The 23,024-nt window shown below is 39.5% G+C and overlaps 1 protein-coding gene across 3 annotated transcripts in view; it reads right to left on the bottom strand.

Annotated features, from left to right (window-relative positions):
* LOC124613991 (CDAN1-interacting nuclease 1) overlaps positions 1-23,024 on the bottom strand; it is a 177,325-nt gene that overhangs the window by 22,282 nt on the left and 132,019 nt on the right. For 2 of the 3 annotated variants that reach the window (XM_047142783.1, XM_047142787.1), the window contains one exon: positions 18,457-18,952. The exons of the other annotated variant lie outside the window; for it this stretch is intronic. The gene's annotated coding sequence lies outside the window, so the exon portion shown is untranslated. Of the gene's footprint in view, positions 1-18,456; positions 18,953-23,024 lie in introns of those variants that run through there. 3 annotated transcript variants of the gene reach the window in all.

Here is a 23,024-nt window from a genome sequence, read left to right as displayed (position 1 = left end):
TTCTGTGCATACATAGATATCACAGTTATATCTTGCTTGCTTTGACTCTTTCTGCAGTACTCCTGGGATATTTACCTTTTGTATACATTTAATGTGGAGTACAGCCTACATTGTAGTGCTGAGTTATGTTAAACATAAAACTTGTATAGGGCAACCACTTGCCCAACAACTCTCATCTCCAGTGAGAAAATATCCTCAGATGCACAACTGGATTATGGATAGTAAGCTACAACATGCACCTCATTAACTGCTAATATTTTACAGGCTCTCTCAAAAAAGTCACATAGGAAATTAGAAAACTTGTCTGTCAGCAAAACTGATGAAATGCAATATTTCAATGTCACGGTGACAGCTGTTATCTCTGTTCAGTTTGGCAAAATCAAAAGTGATGTTGCTTGGTAGTAGTGGAACTCTTTACCAGTTTCTTCAAAATAGTGCTAAGTTCTCTGTATACCAACTACACCCACACAGGAAACAATGGTAAAGCAAAACGTGACTAATAGAATGTTCCGCAGTTTACACAACTGCGCACATAGTGGAAGTTGGAACCTTCATTTCCACAGCTCTATTCTAATCTGGTCATAGGCATATCCTACACTACCAGAGCCAGGGCAACCTGTGAAAGTCATGCACTGCTTTTAAGTGAACATTACCACCAATCAACTGTCCACATAAATGAATGGCCAGCACTAAATGGTGACCAAGAGCAGAATTGACCACCCAGTGGTGGAAAACAGTGCTGAGCACTGTAGTTACTATATTTACGGTGCACAGTGGAATTAGGTTGGGTTACTACTGCAAACTTGGTGTACACTAACATTCAAACAATGGGCCTGCAACTATCTGATGTGGCCGACAGTGTGTGAGGTCTGGAGGCCATCAGCGATGAAGTTCATCTTTTGCTACTCCTCTTCCAATCAAATGTCCCAGACCTCACATCTTGTGAATTTTATCTGTGGTATCACATAAAAGACCTTGTTTTTATCCCCCATATACCTGACACTCTCGAAAGTTTGCGACATTGCATTTTTGTTGAAGCTGTGACTTCGATAACAAGAGACCAGCTGCTTTGTGTGTAGCAGGAAATGAACCACAGTTGTGATATTTGTCGTGTAACACATAGTGCTCACACTTAATGTGTAAACATTTGAATTTTTATCTTTCCAGGAATGTTGGAATTGTGTTTCTATCTTTTGTGGTTTGGAATCAATACATGTTTGAAATCAGTTCCTTCTTTTTGAATAGTCCTGTACTTTTCAGTTTTATGTTTACACTGTGTTAGTTTTTTTCAGTTAACCCAATGACTTTTTCCCCAAGGTCAACCCTACATTTACCATTTAAATTTAAGAAACTCGGCATCTTTTGTCTTATACACTTTTCTCAAAATTATATTTATAAATCTTACCTTACTATTTATTGACATGATAAGGACTGAAGATAATACTGTTATAGAAATTTTTATTGGTGTGATGTACACAAAAAAATTCAGGTGTTTGCAACACCATAAAACATTTCTCACACTTATACTCAGTATTGCTTTTCTTCCTCCTTGCTTTGGACACTACAGAATTTCTGGTGGTTGGAGGGTGGGGTGGGGGGAATAAATCTAACAAACCGTGCCCAATTTGCTGCTTGCAGTCTAACAGGAAATTCCAAATTGGGGCCGCCCACATCTAGGGTAGCCTGGCTATTATGTCCTCAGCCAGCTGAATTCTAAACTGATTGAACAAGATTTTTTCCTGGAACTTTGTTCAGTATGATATTTGAATTGAAAATCCCAGTGTCAATCAGGTAAAAAAAATTTTCTCATATCCTTCGACATATCTTCTCATGGTCCTGTCTGTCAACTGCGTGCATTGAATTTTTATATTGTGTAACTGTTTGGGGCTTCTGGAGTGGGGTTTTGGTTTTCGTATCAGTTTTTCCTGTTGCTGTCATATTGACATCTATGTATATAGTGTGCATAACACTTACTTATTTTTTATCCCTGCAGTTTACACCCATGAGCTGGTGTGAAAATAACACAAGAATCTCTTCTTTTTTTTTTTTTAGCTTAGATTCCTGGAACTGGTCTGGCATATTTCACCTTGTGAATCCAACTGTTCCTTTGGCATTTGTGCCCCTTTCGTTGAGCCTCACAAACAATGACAGGGGAATGTACCAGTTGTCAACATATACTGTGTGACAACTGTCCAAATACAGCTGTATGAGGACCGTAACAGCTTCAGTAATTGGGCTTTCTTTACTGCTTACCTCAGGTTTTTTTTTCCCCTGTATAAATATCAAATCTTAAACAGGAGCCACTATATGACTCATTCCAAAATGTGCCATTTTTTGAGAATTTAACTGGATGCAGCAGAGTCTACCTCTGAATTTTCATGTAGATTTGATCAACTGCAATATTTTCTTCAGGGCAATAAACACTTTGGAAATTGAATTTCAGATGGTCAATAAACAGGTTAAAATTTGTTCAGGCTGTCTGCAGGGTCAACATTTTCATTATTTACAAAATGAAGGAACTTGGAAAGCTACAAGAATCTTCTATAAGGCATAAGAAAGTAACATGAATTGATTTTTTTTATGGACTAGTATGCCTGAAGTGTTCTTCTTCACATGTGCCACAAGAATGCATAAAGAGAAATTTGCTTGAATTTCATCTGATGTAGTAGGGAACCAAGCACTGGCTGATTTCAAAGTAGAATTTTTTTGTAACAATCTGCTGTGTATCTATTTGTTTACTGATCCAGTCTCCCAAAAAGATACATGAATCATTTTTCTGTACCTATCTAAAGGTGTTAGTTGTTGAGAGAGTTCTCTTTGAACCATAGGTTTGATCCCACTAGAACCAGAAAATTAAGTTTTGTAACATTTACTTTGATATATTCCTCATATCTGTTTTTCTGCCTTCTGTTTTTTAGCAACGCTCTCACCTGTTGCTGCAACATCACTCTCACTATCTGTTCCATTTGCCTCACTGTCATCACTAGTATCATTTACCACACTGTCTTCTTTATCAGGACTATCAGAAATATAACTTTCAGAAACATCACTGCCACTTTTATTGGACAGACTTCCTATTTCTTCATCTGAGAGAAACTTTTTACATTACGGCATTACTTGCTGCTACACAGCTGGTGAAAAACCTTGAAAACAATTGCTTATTGGAAGAAATCGAGTGTGTTATACACCACTTCAGAGATCGATTTCTCAAGTTTCAATGGTGCATAATATGTCTTGCCATATATTGACAGAAAAGAAGAAACACTAAGAAGCAGCTATAGTTGCTCAGCACGTCTCACAGCCAGCAATGAAACCTGCAGCTGGCTGTATAAGCCGAAGGGTTAAAAAGAGTTTGACTATTGTTGCTTGATCGTGGATAGAGCTATTGGCCATCTTTTGTTTCAGCTATCTGTGGACTTCTTTTAATTTAAACTTTCTTGCTTTTATTTACTATGAGCCTCCTTTCTTCTGTCCATTTCTTGCCAGTTTTTAACATTAGTGGTATGTTCTAAGATTCTTCCTGAAAAGGCAATGTTCCTGGATGTCTTCATTTGTGATTTACACTCCTTGAAGAGAGAGTTCAGCCTTGCAGAAGAGACCCTTAGTATTTTTATCCAACAAAAAGGCAAAAATATAGTGGGTAATTATCTGGCCCATTCATATTATTTGACCATAGATAGCACTCCTCCTCCGAATAGCGTCTATCAAGTCTTCCAAATACAAATATATTTCATGATTGTGGCATACTCTGCATCATTTTCTCTTGTTGGGCGTCAGGTCTAGACCTCAACTATTCATTGTGTGGTATTTTGATGCTTACAGTGTTTTGGATGAATGATTGTGCAGTAGAGCCAGAGAGCATGGCATTAAATAAAATTGACCTCTCATTGTTGATACGCTACTTTCGTCTGCACCCTTGACATGGGGTCTAATTTTTTCAGCAATGTTCAGTTCTATCCACACTTCTAGGTACTTTAATTGTTATAAATGTCCGATTTTTCCCTGATCTACTTCTAATTTTCTGAGCACTTGCTTGATGTTTGTTATAAATTAGGAAGTCAGTTGTCATGTCTATGCTCCTAAAAGCTGTTCTGGCCCCATCTTTGACCTCTATAGTCTTCACACCACTCGCAGATTCTTTTCTCCAGCGCACAGGTAATAATAAATGTGAGAGCCCTTCTACTTGTCTGAGGTCCACTCTGGCCTTGTTTTGTTGTCTCCTTAACTGTTTCAGCCAGGGCTACTCTCAGCTGGTTTTAAGTTTTTCTCTGTCAAATCTGCTAACCTTCTGTCATCTGTACCCTCCTAGTATTTATGGGAAGAAGCTGTTAGTCATCAGAGACAAGGTCTGCAGTTCTCAGATATTTCATATTCTGTTAACTCTCATGATGTATTATGTACAATGACAATATGATCAATTTGAATCTCATCCAGGTTGAAATTTGAAGATTTCCAGGTTGTGTGGTGGCCTGGTGTAATATTAAGCTCTCTCTATACAGCTTAAGCGTTTTTGTGGACTTACTTGTTGAAGAATGCTGGTTCTGCTTTCTTGCAGCGCCAATGTCTTCTGCTAGCACCGGACACTTCTCCGAAGATTTCACTGCTAGGAAGGGGAAATTTTCACTCTCTCTCTTCTTATTTAAAAAATACGCTACTCTTAGAATATCATTCAGTGCACCAGAACATATTTATTTCCACTTTGTACAAAAAAACAACTAAACTTTATGACGTAAGCCCACACATTACCGGGCACCCAGAATCAGTTAATTGCACATTTTTGAACACAATTAATACATAAGCTTTTATCGTGGCTGACTATCCACGTACTCTCAACAGCAGTTCAACGTCTAATAAACAGTCACTATTTCGAGTCTTTCCATTTGTTTTTTTAACAATACAATGCTACATTACTCTTTGCAGCCGGCTACGGAGCTTCCGGGCTGTATTTGCTTATTCTTGGAAGGTCGCGCTGATTACTTGCCAGCGCCAACGAATTATCTCCCTTCCAGTTTCGCCTGCAGAAACAATAAATGGGTGCAGTATCCCATGCTCATCCCTACGCCCTGCTTTAAAATAACGTATGTTCGAAACGGCTGGAACACAAGTGTCTCCAGACTTTCGTAAAATTCTGGGGGTACTACAGTTGACATGTGATTGAAGGCTATTGGTTTTAGAACATAGTGAATAACACACAGAGTTCTTTAAGTCTTTCCCCATTACAAATGATTTATTTATTTTGGGTGGGGGAATTCTGTACATGTTGCCTTCAAGATCTTTACAGAACTTATCTGTTCACCAGATTTTTTTTCCGCCTGGTTGACTTGTACATACACATTCATGACCATATGAACTTAGTGCTTCAGTAGTTAAGCATCAACACTTAGCCATTGGGAATAGCGAAGGCTGTGACTGAACCTTAAATCTTCCTGTTGACAGTAATTCTGTGCCAAGATGAGTGTGAGTGATATGTTTCTATCTGTTACTATAGATGAGCTGACTGCAATCTGATTAAAAAGAATTACACCAGACGTGTTTCGCTTTTATTTATGAAGCATCTTCTGTGGTTATTCTGTAAATTGCATTTGTACATTTTTTTGTTCTTTCTTTTTAATCAGACTGCAGTCAGCTTGACACAGATAACCAATAGTAACAGATGTTAACAGCTGCTGTGGAAGATGGCCATGCAAACAAACAGATAAGTTTCTAAATCACGTACGCCATGTTTCCCCTTAAATATCCCATAATCTTGTGATTCAGAGGCCTATTTGGCAGTACACCGCTCTTGCATCTTTGTGATTAGAATTTCATATTGAGACAAAGTGTCCGTAAAGTGTTTAAGCTTACTGGGCTTAACAAGGGAGTGTTCAGAAGAGGTTAGCTAAGATACCTTCAAGCATATTGGTCAACTAGGATCCCTAACTCTTTAATCTTTTTTAACAGCGAATTTCACACACACACACACACACACACACACACACACACACACACACACACACACACACAAACTGACTGGATTCTATTGCAAAGGACTGAGTATTCACAGGAATAATATGTGACAACACGATACTTTCTATTAAATATTGATGACAGGGCTCTAAGGATATGTAGCATCTAATACACACTGCAGCCATCAATCGAGATTCGCACCAACCAGTGATGTTGCATGTGTTTGTTGTGATAGTGTCATGAGTGCACAGTATCTAGTGATTGCAGATGTCAAACAGCATCTGCATCAACTGCCAGGGGTTCTGTGTTTTCTACACATGCCTATTATCTCCTTGCATTTTTTCTTCCCTGGTATGTGAATTTTATATGTTTACATTTCCATGCTTTTAGTTTTAGTTCTGTACTGCCTGCCACTCCGGGTTACAGCAGTAACTAGTTCTATTCATTCCAACTATCCTTATACTCAAGAATGTTTTTGCTATTGGTTGAGCATTCCTAATAATATGTACCAGCAGTAATCTGCCACCTGTAATAATCTGTTTACGATCTAGTAAACAATCAGTTATTTATCAAGACAGGCTTGTCAATCCAGAACACGTATTCAAAGGTCGGTCAGCCGAGGTTATGCTGTATACGACAGATATAATATGCTTCTGATGTTTCATTTGCTATTACCCTTCTGTGTATTTAACCTAACAGTTAGTATCCAACTATTACATAATTATGGAATAACAATTTATTCCTAATCAGATAGTACTAGTTATCCTCTTGAAGCTCCAAACTATAAATATCCCTGAGGATTTCATTCTTTCTCCAGTGGGAGTTTAGGTGAGTTGTCTGTGTTTTAAATGTTACTATCACTAGCAACGAGAAAAGCTACATCAGTTTATAATCACTTTCTTGAAGTAGCTCAGAAGATTGGCATGGACAGCTCAGAGGATAAAGCAATAGAATATATGCAAGAAGCATGCCTCATACATATAAACAAATTACAGTTACTCCAGAAATTAATAATGTAATTAATTCCTTCAAATCCTTGACAATATTTCAAGTTAAGTCCTAAAATCCTGTTCTTGACACATATACTTGTTTTCAGTTACATATGCAATGCAACACTATCACAGGGAACATTTCCAGAAAGACTGAAATATACTACTGTCAGACCCTTTTACAAGACAGATATTAATAATTACTGATTAGTCTCACCATTCATCTGCTTCTTAAAGGTACTGCAAAAAATTATCTGTGCATGCACCTTAAAATACCACTCTCAAAATAAGATGCTTATGGTCAATCTCAATTTGGACTTCAAAAGAATCTCTCCTCATAACATGCTTCTTTCCAATTCACAAATCAGATTACACAAAATTTAAATGAGAAAATATTGCCAACTGATATTTTCTCTGTTGAAAGCACGTGATTGCACAGTTCACAGTATTCTCTTACAGAAACTAAAACATTATGGTATTAGAGATCGTGCTGGTAACCGATTTTCATCCTGTCTATCTAAAAGGATGCAGAGTGTACACAAAGGAACAGCATTGTCAGAAAAGAAAATAATCATTACAAATGTACCACAGGGATATGATCTGCTCTTGTTCTAGTTACATATAAATGACCTTCCATCATATATCCAAGAAGCACAAACAGTTTGCTTTGCTTATGACGCAGATATTATAATCAAACCTAATGGAGTAACTTAAAACACTTGAAAATATAAATCAGACAATGGAAAACCAGGCTGGAACATCAATAATATTTGGAAAAGGCTAGATTGTTACTCATCACAAAGAGGATCCGATGAGTTCTAGGTAGGCATAATGAAAGGACTGTTACAAAGTGTACACACACACACACACACACACACACACACACACACACACACACACACTACCGCCATTCCCAGCAGCTCGGACCAGAATGCAACTGACACATGAATAGCAATCTGGAATGGGGCAGGGATGGGGGATGGATAGCAAGGTACAGGTGGTGAGAGAGAAGAGCACTACCTGGCGAGGTGTGCAGGGACTAAAGAGAACCAGGCACAGTGTTGGGAGATGGGGTGTGAGGAGGAGGGTGAAAAAATGTGTGTGCGGGGAGGAGGGTGGAGTGGAAAAGGAGAGGAGCAGGAAGAGGAAAGGCTGGGTGGGTACATTGGCAGATGGTGGCATACAAAGAGGGTGACAGAATGTGAAAAGGGAGGAGGTGATAGGATGAGGGTGCAGGAACTGTTGGGTGGAGGGTGTAGGGACAAGAGGATACTCTATGTGTTGTAAGGATAACTCCTGTCTGTGCAGTTCAGAAAAGCTGGTGGTGGAGGGGAGGATCCAGATGGCTCTGGTTGTGAAGCAGTCACTGAAATCACACATGTTGCATACAGTTGCATATTGTATCATGCAGTGGTCCTAAATAGGACCATAGTTTGGCAGTGGTTGTTCATCCTGGTGGACAGCTGGTTGTTATCTACTATCATGCCCCGAAATGAGGGACATCCTACCCAAGATCCTTCCCACCCCTCCTAAAGTGGTGTTCTGTTGCCCACCCAACCTCCACAACATCCTAGTCCATCCCTATGCAACTCCCAATCTCAACCCTTTGCCACAGGGATCATATCCCTGTGGGAGACATAGGTGCAAGACCTACCCAATCCACCCACTCAGCATATCCTGTTCTTGTCCTCTCACCGGCTTATCTTACCCCGTTAAAGGCCAGGCCACCTGTGAAACCAGCCACATTGTATGCCAGCTCTGCTGCAACCATTACATAGCTTTTGATATTGGTACGACTACTTACCAGCTGTCTACCAGGATGAACGGCTACCGCCATGCCCGTAGGCTACACAGCGAAGGGGCGAAGAATATCATCAATGTACCACTGTCCTGTAAAGATGCCACAGATAACAACCAAATGGGTCCTGCTATGAAAAAAATGGCACCCCAGACCATCACTCCTAGTTGTTGGCCTGTGTGGTGGGTAACAGGTTGGTATCCCACTGCTGTCCGGGGCATCTGCAGACCTGTATTTGCTGATCATCAGGGTTCAGTTTGAAGTGGACCTCATCACTGAAAACAACTCTACTCTGGTTAATGAGATTCCAGGCCAAAGAGATGTCTGGGCATGCCCCAGACAGCAGTGGGATACCAACCTGACTGTCGCTTATCACATGGCCAAACAAACAGGAGTGATGGTCTGGGGTGCCATTTATTTTCATAGGAAGACACTTTTGGTTTTCATCCACGATAACCTTACAGCACAGCAATATGTTGACGATATTCTATGCCATGTTTTGTTGCCCTTCATGGCAAGCCGTCCTGGGCTTATATTTTACCAAGATAATGCCTGCACACACATTGCGTGACTTTCTACTGCTTGCCAAACCCTGCCTTGTCCGGCAAGGTCACCGGATCTCTCTCTAATTGAGAACATTTGCAGCATTATGGGCAGAGCCCTCCAACTATCTTGAGATTCTGATGATCTGATACGCCACTTTGGCAGATTTTGGCATGATATCCCACAGGAGGACATCCACAAACTCTATCAGTGAATACCGACTAGGCTAGCAACTGCTTACATAAGGGCCAGAGGTGGACCAATTCAGAAATTGACTTGCTCATTTTGTGAAGCTCTCTCTCTCAAATAAATCATCCAATTTTTCTCAAATTGTAGTCATTTGTTTGTACATGACATCACATCTACGAATTTGTTTAATTTCTTCAAGGTGTAATTCCCCCCTCCTTATACTGTATAATACCCAAAGGAGAAACACTATCATTTGGACTTAATGTGGCACAGAAAGGAGTGAGGTATTCAGCCATAAAAAAACCTTTGGCCACTTACCGAGTGAAATAAAAAATTTAATGGATGATAAAATTAACTGAAGACTCATCGTATTCACAACTGCAAATACATATCTTCTATTTCATACAACTGTAGATCATGGCATTGTCTGTTCCTTCAAACATGCATGCATGTCTGAAGGACATTGGCCAGTACACTGTACATACACTGCAAAATAGTATTACACGCCTAGACAGTCCATAAATGTCTCCTGCGTCAGACTCACAGGAACTGTGAGAGTCCAGGATGTGGACACACAGTGACGTATGGCGATTTGTGTCAGTCCAGGAGGTGTGCTCGGATAGCGGAAGTGGTTAAGGTGACCACTCGTGTAAAGTGGGAAATCCAGGTTTGCATCCTCATCTGGCACAAATTTTCATATGTCATCAGTAAATTGTGCAGCTAAAGTCTGATTGTTTTCGCAATTTTGGATACATTTCTTCTATAAATAAGCTTTTACTCTTATTATTAGAGTAAAATGACCAGATACAGTAAGAAATTTTACAGATACAGTAGAAGCCTGATAAACTGTGGTCCGATCTGCTGTGGATTCGGATGTAACACCATGTAAAGTATGTTACCCAAAATAAAATATCATTTATAAATCATTTTTGCACTTTCAGTATATTTTATAAACTTGAAAAAATCTTATTACAGTCTCCCTGCAGCCTTTCTGCAGTATAGTTTCCCCGACCAAAACAGATACACACTATTAAACTCAACCTTTGGTTTGTCTTATGAACATATCATGATTATTGCTGGACAGAAGCTTTGAATACACAAATCACAGTTAACATTGTGACACAGTTGATGAACTGACTATGCAACAAATATGGACAACCATCATAATGATCGTAAATTATTCACTCATTGTCTAGAATGATGTCATAGAAATGGAAAGAATATTCTGTGAGTGATAAAATAAAAATTATTGATGGTGTGAAGAATGGCGAAATGAAAGCAAGTTTATCATGCTAGTGTCGTGTACCTGAAGGCACAACCAGGGAATGGGTGAAAGAAGGAAATAAGCTTAGAAGCTTTTGTAAATACAGTTGAAAGTGATGTGGGAATGTACAGGGAAAGGACTGGACTAGGAAAATACAGTGAATTTGCAAGTGACTTTACAAGTGGTTTTTGACAAAGAGATTTGAAGGTGTGCTACTTTCCGGACCAATTACTAAAGCCCAAGCTGAAAAATTTCACTTTGATTTACATGACAAAGATTTTATTGCTTCTGATAGATGTTTTTCAAGATGTAAATGTCACTACGGAATTCACTAAAAGGCCACTGAAGGAGAAGCAAGGCCTTGCAGCAGTGAATCACTTCACAGTTTTCTGAAATCCTACACAAAGCAATAACAGATGAAAAATTAAATGACGATCTAGTGTATAATAGTGATGAAATGGCACTTTATTATTGTTGGCTTCCAACCAGAACTCTTGATGCAAAAAAATAAATAGATAAAAATTAAAAAATCAGTAAATAAGATGGGTTTGAATAACCTATTCTATGCCACAAAGAAATTGGGCAGCCATAAGCTGAAACCTTTTTGTACAGGTACAAGTGAAAGCCTGGTAATCACTAAATTTTTACAGGCATTAAAATATTGTCTGGATAATGTGTGACATTTTCACCAATTGGTTTCAAGATGAGTTCAGTCTGTCAGTGATAAAGCACCTACAGTCACTTAAGCTGAGGGAAGAAGTTCTGCTAATCCATGATCACCATCCATCTCATCCATCTACTGATGTGTTGCAATCAGAAGATAGAAAATAAAAACTTTGTTTTTGACAAAAAAACAAGATGGAATTAATTCAGCTACTGGATCAGGGCATCATATGAGCATTTCGGCTCATTATCGCCATGACCGCTCACTTCAAGCATCAATCTGACCACTATTAGGAATTTCTGGAACTAGCATTCAATTGAAGGAAATGCAATGGCTGAATGCTATAGTGACATAGATTTCAACAGCAGTGACATCCATTTGGCATGTGATGTTCTACAGAGCAATATTGATCTACAAGACTTGAACCCTTGGGTAGTCGTCAACAACAAAGAACAGATTTCGGAGATCACAGATGACAAGGACATTATTGATGCTGTTTGAAATAAGTGAGTATTGAAGCTGTCCAGGCTGAGGATGATTAAGCTGAAGAAGAAAGTACAGATGATGTTCCCAGTACATGTGAAATATTGGATAATACAAATAAAGTGATTATGTGGATTGAGCAACAACGTGAACCAACCAAACTGAGTTATTGCACCTGATGAGCATAAAACAACACACTAAAGAAACTATATGAAATGACCCCCAGCAGAAAGCTAACTGAAGTCTTTAAAGCTTTAGAATAAAGGCGTACTGTAGCAGGCAGTGTTGTAAATTATCATACTGTATTTTTGATAGTGTACTTTATACATCATATTGAAACCAGTGTTATTGTTTCAGCAACATTTAAGTGAAGTTTGTTTAATAGCAATATCCTATTTCATAAGTTCCTGAAATATTTTACTTCTGTTGTTCTTTAAATTTGGATACTGTGTAGTACAGTTTGAATTATATTGCATTATGTAATCTTCCTAACTTTCCTTGCATAGTTTGACATTACACAGCTCACTCTCAATATACCCCTGGTATATAATAGATTCCTTTTTTATATTTGTAATCACATGATCAATTACAGGCAATGAATTTTTGTTGCTCTTGTTGCACTGTAGACCAACATGCCAAAACTGTAAAAGATGTTCATGAAAGTGCTACTGATTTCATCTACAATACTTGTGTTTATATTTGTGATTATACATCATTCTATCATATTTTTGAAAACAGAACCTTTTCACAACTGAAATTAATTTATTAAAGAGCTGTTTGCACTATCATTGCATGACTGGTATTCTTACTTACTTGCTTGCTTGCTTGCTTACTTACTTACTTACTTACTTACTTACTTAACACTTACTAGGTTGGCCACACAAACCGTAGTCAGTTTTTAGCATTGCCAGTCAGCCTCCTCCATATTCCTTGGACCATGTAGTCTTCTCCAGCTAGTCCCATTTCACACATATCCTCTCTGATCCCATCAATCCATCTCAGACATCATCTTCCCCTTGGTCTGTTGCCTCTCTTATGTCTTTTTCCACCACCTGCCTGGTGATCTGGCCTTCTCGCCGCATTACATGCCCGTACTACCTGAGTTTCCTCTCTGTAATCACAGCCAATATGTCCAGCGACTTGCACAGCTCCATGAATTCACGCTTTTTCCTTTTTCTCCCGTTTTCTCCATCTTTCACTGGCCCAAAAATATGTCTCTGAAGAGAATTCTAAAATGTCATGAGTTTTCTTTCTATCTTTTGTGTCATAGTCCAGGTCTCTGCTGTGTATAGGATGACAGGTTGTATTACTGTCCTGTAGATCCTACTCTTTGTAGGTAGGACTTCAGCAGCTTTCCGAGTGCAAACCTTGACCAGTTTCCTGCCTGGATTCTTGCCATTATTTCTTAGTCTCTCTCATTCGTTTCACTGAGTACCACCCCAAGATATTTGAACTCTTTTACTCTTTCAAAGATTTTACCATCTACATCTAAAGGTCTGTCTCACAACCAGATGTTTGGTCTTATCCACATTCATCTTCAGGCCTTCTCTCATTGGTTCTTCCATTAACACTCTTGCCATCTGAACCAGATCTTGCTGATTCTGTGTTATTAAAACTATATCATCTGCATAAGCCAGATTGCTGAGTCTTCTTCCCAGCAGTACTCTTATCTCCAGGCTTGTTACCTTGGTCAGTGCTCTTTCCAGAACAAGTTTAAATGGGGGAGGGGGGAGGAGGAAGTCTCCCTGTCGCAAGTCCAGCCTTTGCCTTGAATTTCTCTGACATCTTTCCATTCACTTTCACCAAGCACGCTGCCTCTTGCCTTTCACACTATCATATGCTTCTTTGAAGGCCACAAAAAGACAGTAAACACTTCTGCGAAATTCCCAACTCTTTGATAGCATTTGCATTATTGTATGTAGTTGGTCTATGGTTGATTTGCCTTTCTAAGCCCTGCTTGTTGGAATACAAGTACTTCCTCAATGTATGGTGTTAGCCAGTTTAGCAACAAAATGCTCAGGATCTTATAAGTTGTGCAAAGTACAGTAATTCCTCTATAGTTGCTGCATCTCATCGCTGTTATCCATATTCAGATTTTCCAAATAGTTTTCCATTCATCTATAGCCTTTGTTTCATCTGTTATCAGTTGTCCTGCTTGGCGTTTGATCATGTCGATCTTCATGGTATATCCTTTCTTGAAGAACCTGACTGTTCTGTAAAAGTCTCTTGTATTGCCTACTGTTCACACCTTTTCTGCCAGTGTTATGTTGCTATTTATATATTCTTGATTTTCTGTTTGTATGACTTTTTCTTGCTTCTGTAGTTCCCTCCATGTATCTCAACCTTAATCTTTCATCTGGTTCTTTTGTCAGCCGTAACGTTTTAGACTCTTTTCTCTTGCTGACTGTATGTCTACACTTATCATTCAACCATCCTCTGCTCCTCTTCCTTCTCTCCAATGGTTTTAGCACTTCATCTGCTGCATGTTTGAATTTGAACCTGAGCTTAGACTGTACATCATCAAACTCCCTCTTTTTCCAGGGCAGCAAACTTGTTTTGAATGTCAACTGCTTATATGTCCTTAAAGTGGTCCTCTTTCAGTAAATCTGTGTTTATTTTCTGGTTTGCATCTCTTCTGCATTTTCTACATTCTGTCCTTCCACAAACAGTTGACTGGTATACACAAAGAATAATTAATTTTCTGTAAATGTCAATCTCCATTAGTTCAATGTCTCTCAATATGTTCATTTGTTTCTCAAGGCGTGTGATTAACTCAGAATTATGAGAAAAATCTGGCTTACAAGTACAGAGCATGGAAATAGGCCAACATTTCACAGCCAAATCAGTCAAATACTTTTAGTAAACTGATGATAAATTATGAGGACAAAGGTGAAGGCGTAATTCGAAAATGTTACGCTTACAGTAGATTTTTTAAAAAAATCTGTAAATTGCTGCTTCATAACTGACATTTAAAATGCTTTGAAAATTAACTGAAAACTTCTGCATACGTGAAGATGCACTTGCCTTACTACAGCTCACCAGAGCAAAGACACCATAAAAGTAATTGGCACTCAGATTGGGTTTCGAGTGTAACTTCATGCTACACAGCACAGAGATAAAGTGTATAGTAGCACATGTTATGGTCAGTTTCTTGTCTTAGAATTTCAAAGCATTGCAATTTATTGGGTTTAGCAAGATTGCTACCCCAATTACAATCGCAAAATGGCATTCCACTCTTCTAATTTTATGTGCGGATGTGTGTGTGTGTGTGTGTGTGTGTGTGTGTGTGTGTGAGTGTATACCTATCCTTTTTTCCCCCCTAAGGTAAGTCTTTCCGCTCCCAGGATTAGAATGACTCCTTATCCTCTCCCTTAAAACCCACATCCTTTCGTCTTTCCCTCTCCTTCCCTCTTTCCTGGTGAAGCAACCTTGGGTTGCAGAAGCTTGAAATTTGTGTGTGTGTTTTTTATTGTGTCTATCTACCAGCACTTTCTCGTTTGGTAAGTTACAGCATCTTTGTTTTTTATATATATTTTTCCCATGTGGAATGTTTCCTTCTATTATATTCATTAATTTCATTAGTTATAATAGAGGGAAACATTCCACGTGGGAAAAATATATCTAAAAAGAAAGATGATGAAACTTACCAAACAAAAGCGCTGGCAGGTCGATAGACACACAAACAAACACAAACATACACACAAAATTCTAGCTTTCGCAACCAATGGTTGCCTCGTCAGGAAAGAGGGAAGGAGAAGGAAAGACAAAAGGATATGGGTTTTAAGGGAGAGGGTAAGGAGTCATTCCAATCCCGGGAGCGGAAAGACTTACCTTAGGGGGAAAAAAGGACAGGTATACACTCGCACACACACACATATCCATCCACACATACACACATACACATTTCATTAGTTAATTAGATGTGCTCAATGACACTTATTCCTATCAAGATTTTGTGCATTCAGCCGGAGATGTGAAGAGTAAAGAAGACTACTATGGTGAAGACCATGTCAGCTCATGGGCAACACACAGCTGTGTTATACACAAGAAGCATCCCATGGCACCAGTCCACTCGGTAGATGCTACAGTGGCACAAGCACAGCCTATGGGTATGTGCCATCATTTTGTATAGGGACAGATGCACGACGGGAGTTTACAAATACAATAAGCCAACTCAGTCGTCACCTTACCTTCGTGTCCAATTCTTACGTAAAACACTTCTGGCATTGAAAGGTGTCATTCCAATATTTGCATTCTGATTCAAAATATTCTAAAATAGTTGTTTTGTACATTTTCACTCAAAAAATGTCGATAACCGGCACATATTTGTGCAATTCCATTTGAATAACATGTAGTCATTTTAAATTCTGGTGATGGAAGAAGTTTTCATCACTAGCACATGGCCTGCAAGGAAAAGAGAGAACCCGTACACAGTTCCCAAGTGCCAGGCTGCGTGCCTCCACCCTTAATAAAATTACAAATCACTCGTGGGCAAAAGGCATGTGTCAATGTTGATAATATCCATCTAATGCTATTCTGGCCCCACGTTTCAGCCTCTCCCTTCTCTCTCTCATTGTCATCAACAACACTAAACACTCGCTTACTCATTCAGTCACCCATGCTGGACCAATAATTGTATGACAGAACACTCACACTTCTTGAAGGTAGGTGTGACTGGGAGCAAATAAAGAAAACCTTTAATTGTGGATTACCCTTTGGAATCTCCCAGTTAACTATGTCACGCGACTGTACTTCATTTTAGTTGCAGGAACTGGCTGCAACCTGGACTGTATGCACAAAAACTGATAATTGTACCAATAGTACTAATATGTACTTTATTAAAAATTACAACTATTGGTCATTATTAGTATTACAAAGCCACTGTTAGAACTCCTGGAATTACAAAAGGCTAGGTATTCAATCCCTTTTCTCATTTTCATGATCATTAACAATGTGGCTAACTCAGGACAATCTCTTGGTCTCTGAAAAACTGTCAACAAATGCAACAATCCTATCTCTTCAGCTGCACATACTATTCCATGCTTTTGATGCTACACCACTGACGGTGGTGGTGGTACTCATCAGCACAACAATAACAAATACACGAAACACTGAAATGGTTTCAAAGAACTATTGGGAATCTCATGAACATTCTACACAATATTCAATACACTGAGTACTTTAAGTCCCTTTATGAGTACACACATATGCCACGGTACACTCATGCAGATACCTGTATCTATGTGAAATATACGAGGTCTGTTCAAAAAATTCCAGAACATTTGTAATTTTGCACCAATGGTGTGTTGGAGCGAAATGTGTTGACATCCCTGCACTCGCCTGTGTTTAATGTATAACTGCCAGCAGTTCCATTTTTGTATGTCTGTTAGTTATTGTTCAGTGCTGTATTGGAAAGAACATTGTGTCACAGAGTTTACAAATTTCGAGATGGCAGAGTTAGAGGAGCAACACGTCTGCATTAAATTTTGCGTTAAACGCAAGAAAACCTTTACAGAGACACACCAAATGATGCAGGAAGCTTACAGTGATGAGTGCTTAAGCCATACTTGGTGTTACAAATGGTTCACATGGTTTAAAAATGGTCACACAGGAGTTGAAGATGACCCTCATTCAGGATGACCTTCAACGTCTACTGATGATGCTCACGTCAGGAACGTCAACAAAATTATGCATGTCAATTGAGACTGACAGTCCGACAGATTGCAGAAGAATGTAACAGTTCAATCAGATCATGCCAAGAAACCCCGTGAGAAGGAAACAGCCTGAAATGGGGAGAGACAATTTGTGGCTCTTGCATCACGATAACACACTCGCATATTCATCCCTGCTGGTTCGTGACTAATGCACAAAAATCGAAATCGCTGTGCTGTCTCACCCTCCAAACTCTCCAGACCTAGCCCCTGTGGACTTTTTTTATTTCCAAAGTTGAAAATTCTGTCGAAAAGACGAAGGTTTGCAATGATAGACATCAAAGAAAATTCACAGACGGTGCTTCACGTGACCCAGCAAGAGGCATATGAAGACTGCTTCCGGAAGTGGAAACGATGTTGGGAGCAGGGTATCAACTGTGGAGGAGAGTATTTAGAAGGAGACCATGCACAATAATTAAATGGTAAGTGAAGAAAAATTTTGTGGACAAAGTTCCAGAATTTTATGAACAGACCTCGTACGTAATATGTTAATGCTGAGTGACTGTTACATTATGATCCACAGTTGTGGGGTTTGACCTATCACTTCTTTCATATTGGCTTTGTACATGAGAGAAATGCCAAGCTGCACCTTGACTTGGGTTCCATGTAACCATAATTTTACATAGAATTGAAAAACCAGTCCGTTCAGAAGTTGGAAGGCAAGGGCATGCCATGTCCAGCAAGACTATGTCTAGTAAAGGCTACCAAGCTTTGGTTTGAGTACCGCTTTGCTTTTTAATGGTATTACATGAGTGATTAAATCTAAGTTACTGTCATAAAAAGTGACTGACTACCAAGTTTAGCAGCCTTTGCATATCAAATGGCTTTTAATTAAGTGAATTGGATAAGAAATATATTAAGGAAGATACTGCATTTGGCCTTGTATTTATTAATCACTTATTTTTTGACACTGGCACTAAGTTCACAATACTCAACCAATTTCTTACAACTGCTCCCATTACCATGTCAGAATAACTACAAGAAAGGATCTAACATAAAACTGAATTACTGAAAGAAATGTCCACGGTTAGAGCTATGAAAAATAAAACTGAAAATGATGTAAACAAATGAAAGAAATTTTTTAAAACTCTTTAGGAATGAACAATATATTAACAAATATCTGCTTCTTTCCATGTTATGGTTTAAAATTTTCAGTTGGCAGAATGCAATGTCATAACTGACTCAGTTTGTAGTGAGTTACTCTGGCTTGGAAAATGTAGGATACAAAGTTTGCTTCTTCATTTGCTGTGCCAAAATCTTAAGTGGCATAACCAGTACAAACTTGATGATGCAAACAGATCAAGATGTTGCAACCTCTTCCTTCATATGCTCCATACTGTACAACAAGTTTCACTGAGAAGCAATCTGAAAAGATTTAATTGAGCAATTTAAACAATGCAGACTCAGACTTTAAGTCATAAAGAGTAGGTATTCTTAAGTCTCCTGAATTACTAGTTATATTCTTCCTCATAACAAATAACAAATTTACTTCATAGGTTATATACAAGATGTTACCTCAAACTCAAAAACAAAGAAAAATTTTTTGATCTTTCAAGCTGACTTGGTGAACTGATAAATTCTGGATATTACAGTTTGCAGACATGTTAATGTTGACCTTTTACATGATATTTCAATAGCTCCCTTACCTATCTTCTACAGATATGTTGAGCAGTTGCTCATTGCCTGGTCTCCATTCAAATTTTGGTTTGTCATTGTCATTTTTATACACCAGTTTAACAGCTCCTACCTTTCCCCTTCAAATTGTTTATTCATTTAGCACATGGCAGGATGATGGTAACACATGTTACAGATATAAAACAACAGTTGTAATGAAAAACACAAAGAAACAAAGTGCACACCTCTTACATTAGTGGTAGAATAGTTTATAATATATAATTTTTCAGTTCAGTCAACAGCATCCGGAGTTGATCTGGAGACTCTAATTACAACTGCACTGCCCCCTCAATTTGAAAAGAAAGCCCCTGCATATTCTATAGCTTGTGTGGATTCTACTTGCTGCTTCCCACATACGTATGGGAAATCGAAGCCTGCTATTCAGCAATCGTGTTACAGGTTAATTTGTACTCCTGGTGGTATTTGCTGAATCCATTTTGCTCTCATTTATGGTGTATAACAAGAAATAGTGCTTCTCTTGTTAGGAGAACAAATATACGTCTTTGAGCTGTGACCTCTTTAGTTACAACAAACAAATACAATGTTGCTTATGTTGGGCACGCAGTGCGGCAGTTGTGGTTGTCATTCAGAGTCGGCACGTCATTAAGGGAAAGGTGCTGTAATAAGTGTACTGCCGCATGCGCAAATAATGTTTAAGGTCAAATCAAACAATGGAAAATCCAGGATGGAATAATGACAATTTTACCCCCCCCCCCCTCCCCGCCCCCACCACCACCCAGTTTGCTTCTCCCATCACACGCTCCAGCTTGCAGTCTGGCCTCAGCAGTCAGAGACTGTGGTCAAGAATGTGTGAAATGTGTTTGCATGTGTGTATGTTGTCTAATTCCGACGAAGGCCGTTTTGGCCGAAAGCTTACTTGTTTAACAGTCTCTTTGTTGTGCCTATCTGCAACTCAGCATCTCCCTTATGTGGTGAATAGCAACTATCCTTTTCATAATAATATCATTATTCCATTGTGGATTTTCCATTGTTTGATTTTCCCTAACAGCTTTTCTTCCATTCTGTAGCCCTTTTCCTTTGTCACTATTTTCTAATGCACTACTATACTCAACACCCATCCTTCTTTCTCTTCTTTCCTGGGTTTAACTTGTCGCCTTCGAAACTGCACCGCACACTCTACTTACGAGCCACAGTGTATCAACCGTTTCAACTACACACAGAGATGGCTACAAGACAGTGATGATTGTTGGTGCAGCATCTCATATCCCACATTACTCCTGCCAATATCAGTAATCCTAGATCTTCAAATTAATCACTCTTCCTGTGTCACTCTCATGTATTTTCAAGTTTTATTTTGCATACCTTCCTGTGCCATACGAACTTGTACTTCATCCCAACAACCCCTCCATAAGCCCCACTCCTTCTCCTCTTTATTCCAGTTCGCACATACTAACTTCACCAAATCTAGCCACATCTTCAGTCCCCCCCTCCCCCCTTATCCACCCACAGACCTGTAACAGACATTATAACCATTTTTCCTTTGATCTCATTGTGTTTTCACATCAATTTCGGTTGTTTTTTGCCTTTCACTACTCCCTCAGAGTTCATATTGCTTCCCCATACTTCATCCATTTAATTCTTTTCATGATGTTTCCCACATATTTTCCTGTATTTTTGCAAATTTTTCGTGCCTATTTCTATGCCATTCAAATATTTTTATGCGTTTTTATTCACCACTGTGGATCATTGCTCCTTCCATCTGCATCAATACACAAAAGTTTCCCTATCCTTGGCCAGAAACCAGTCCCACATACTGTTCCTGTGTTGTTGCTTGGCTCATGGAATCCCCCCAAATGGCTTTACAATCAACTTACCCATTTCTGGCTGGAACACCTCCTACCACAATGACCTCCATCTGTTCAGATTCTTCCAATCCTTAACCCTCAACGACATAACCCTGTAAAACTATGTCAATCAGGCCCAAACTTCCTTGCAATACCTCCTCTCCATCTGTACAAAGTTCCTGCTATGCAATCCCTAATTCCTGGATCCCATATCACAAATTGAAACTCTTGCCCTCCAGGAACTAGAGCATCATGCACAATGCCACATCAAAAAACACTCTGACCTGCACACCTCCTACTCCCACCATGGACTACCACTATCCACCATGTCTACAACAACCTCCAAACCTCCCCCACATCCCTTCATAGTGGCAAACTCTGCCTTACAGAACTACTACATTTACCCCACTGTCAAAAGCTCTCTCCCACTTCCTTACAGAACCCAGAACCTAAACAGACCTGAAACACAGTCATGAACCTTTCCTCAAAAAGTCTTAGCTCCGTAGAAATATCAGTCCTTTCCAAGGGCCTCACCTTTTGCCACACTCCCTGATCATGCAGGACTTGTTAAAGAACTTCTCTCCTTCTCCTGGTCTCTACTATGGAAACACTTTTTCGCCACCAACCCTACCAATAAGACTCAACCAAAGACCAATATTGAACCCTGCCTGACACAATTCACTCCTCCATCCAACCGTGTTCTAACCCCACTGCCCCAAATCACCTGCTGATAACTTTCCAGAATTTCTTAACTTCAAATCTTGCCTCACCATCATTCCCCAAATCCCTCTACATGCAAGCTACTCTTATACCTGCTGCAGAAAGAACCACAATCCACCATCTAAAAACTGATCCTGACCTTACAATCCTACTTGCTGACAAAGGCTGTACCAACGTTGTTTTGAACTGCAAGAACTACCTGGGCAGAAGGACTTTGCCAGCTGCCAGAGTCATCCACCTACAAACCTTGCCACAGTGTCCCATTCCAGAAATCCAGCATGATGTCCAGTCTCTCTTCAAATCCTTAGGACCATCCCAGAACCTGCCCTGGAGTCAATCTCTCTCCTCATCCATACCACTCCCCCCACTCCTACCTTCTACGTGCTTCATAAAGTCCATAAACCCAACCACCCAGGATACCCTATTGTGGTCGGTTACTGTGCCCCCACAGAGGGAATCTCTGCTCTCATACAGCAGCCTACTACCCACCCCCTACCGTATTATATAAAAGATACCAACCATTTCCTCTACCGACTCTGCATAGTTTCGATTCCTTACCACATGGTGCTCTGCTCGTCACTAATGATGCCACCTCCCTTTACACTAACATCCCTAATGCCCATGGCCTTACCACTATTAAACACTACCTTTCCCAACACTTGTTGAATTCCATATCTACAGCCTCCTTCTTAGTCACAATGATCAACTATTTCCTCACACACAATTACTTCTCTTTTGATGGCATCACCTACAAACAAATCTTGGGTATGGCTATGAACACCAGCTTGGCACCATTCTATGCCAACCTATCCATGGACCATCTAGAGAAATCCTTTCTAACCACACAGAATCCCAAGCCCCTCACCTACTTCAGATTCACTGATGTTGTCATCATAATCTGGATTGACAATAGGACACCCTATCCACATTCCTCTAGAACTACAACATATTCTCCTCCACTCACTTCCATGGTCCTCCTTAACCAACAAGCCACCTTCCTCAACGTTGATCACCACCTCAAAGATGGCTACATCAGTACCCCCGTCCCTATCAAACCTGTTGTTGTTGTGGTCTTCAGTCCTGAGACTGCTTTGATGCAGCTCTCCATACTAGTCTATCCTGTGCAAGCTTCTTCATCTCCCAGTACCTACTGCAACCTACATCCTTCTCAATCTGCTTGGTGTATTAATCTCTTGGTCACCCTCTACGATTTTTACCCTCCACGCTGCCCTCCAATA

This window comes from Schistocerca americana, chromosome 4, assembly GCF_021461395.2.
Source record: "Schistocerca americana isolate TAMUIC-IGC-003095 chromosome 4, iqSchAmer2.1, whole genome shotgun sequence".
Classification (NCBI taxonomy): Eukaryota; Metazoa; Arthropoda; class Insecta; order Orthoptera; family Acrididae; genus Schistocerca; species Schistocerca americana.
This window is presented reverse-complemented; position numbering and strand designations above follow the sequence as displayed.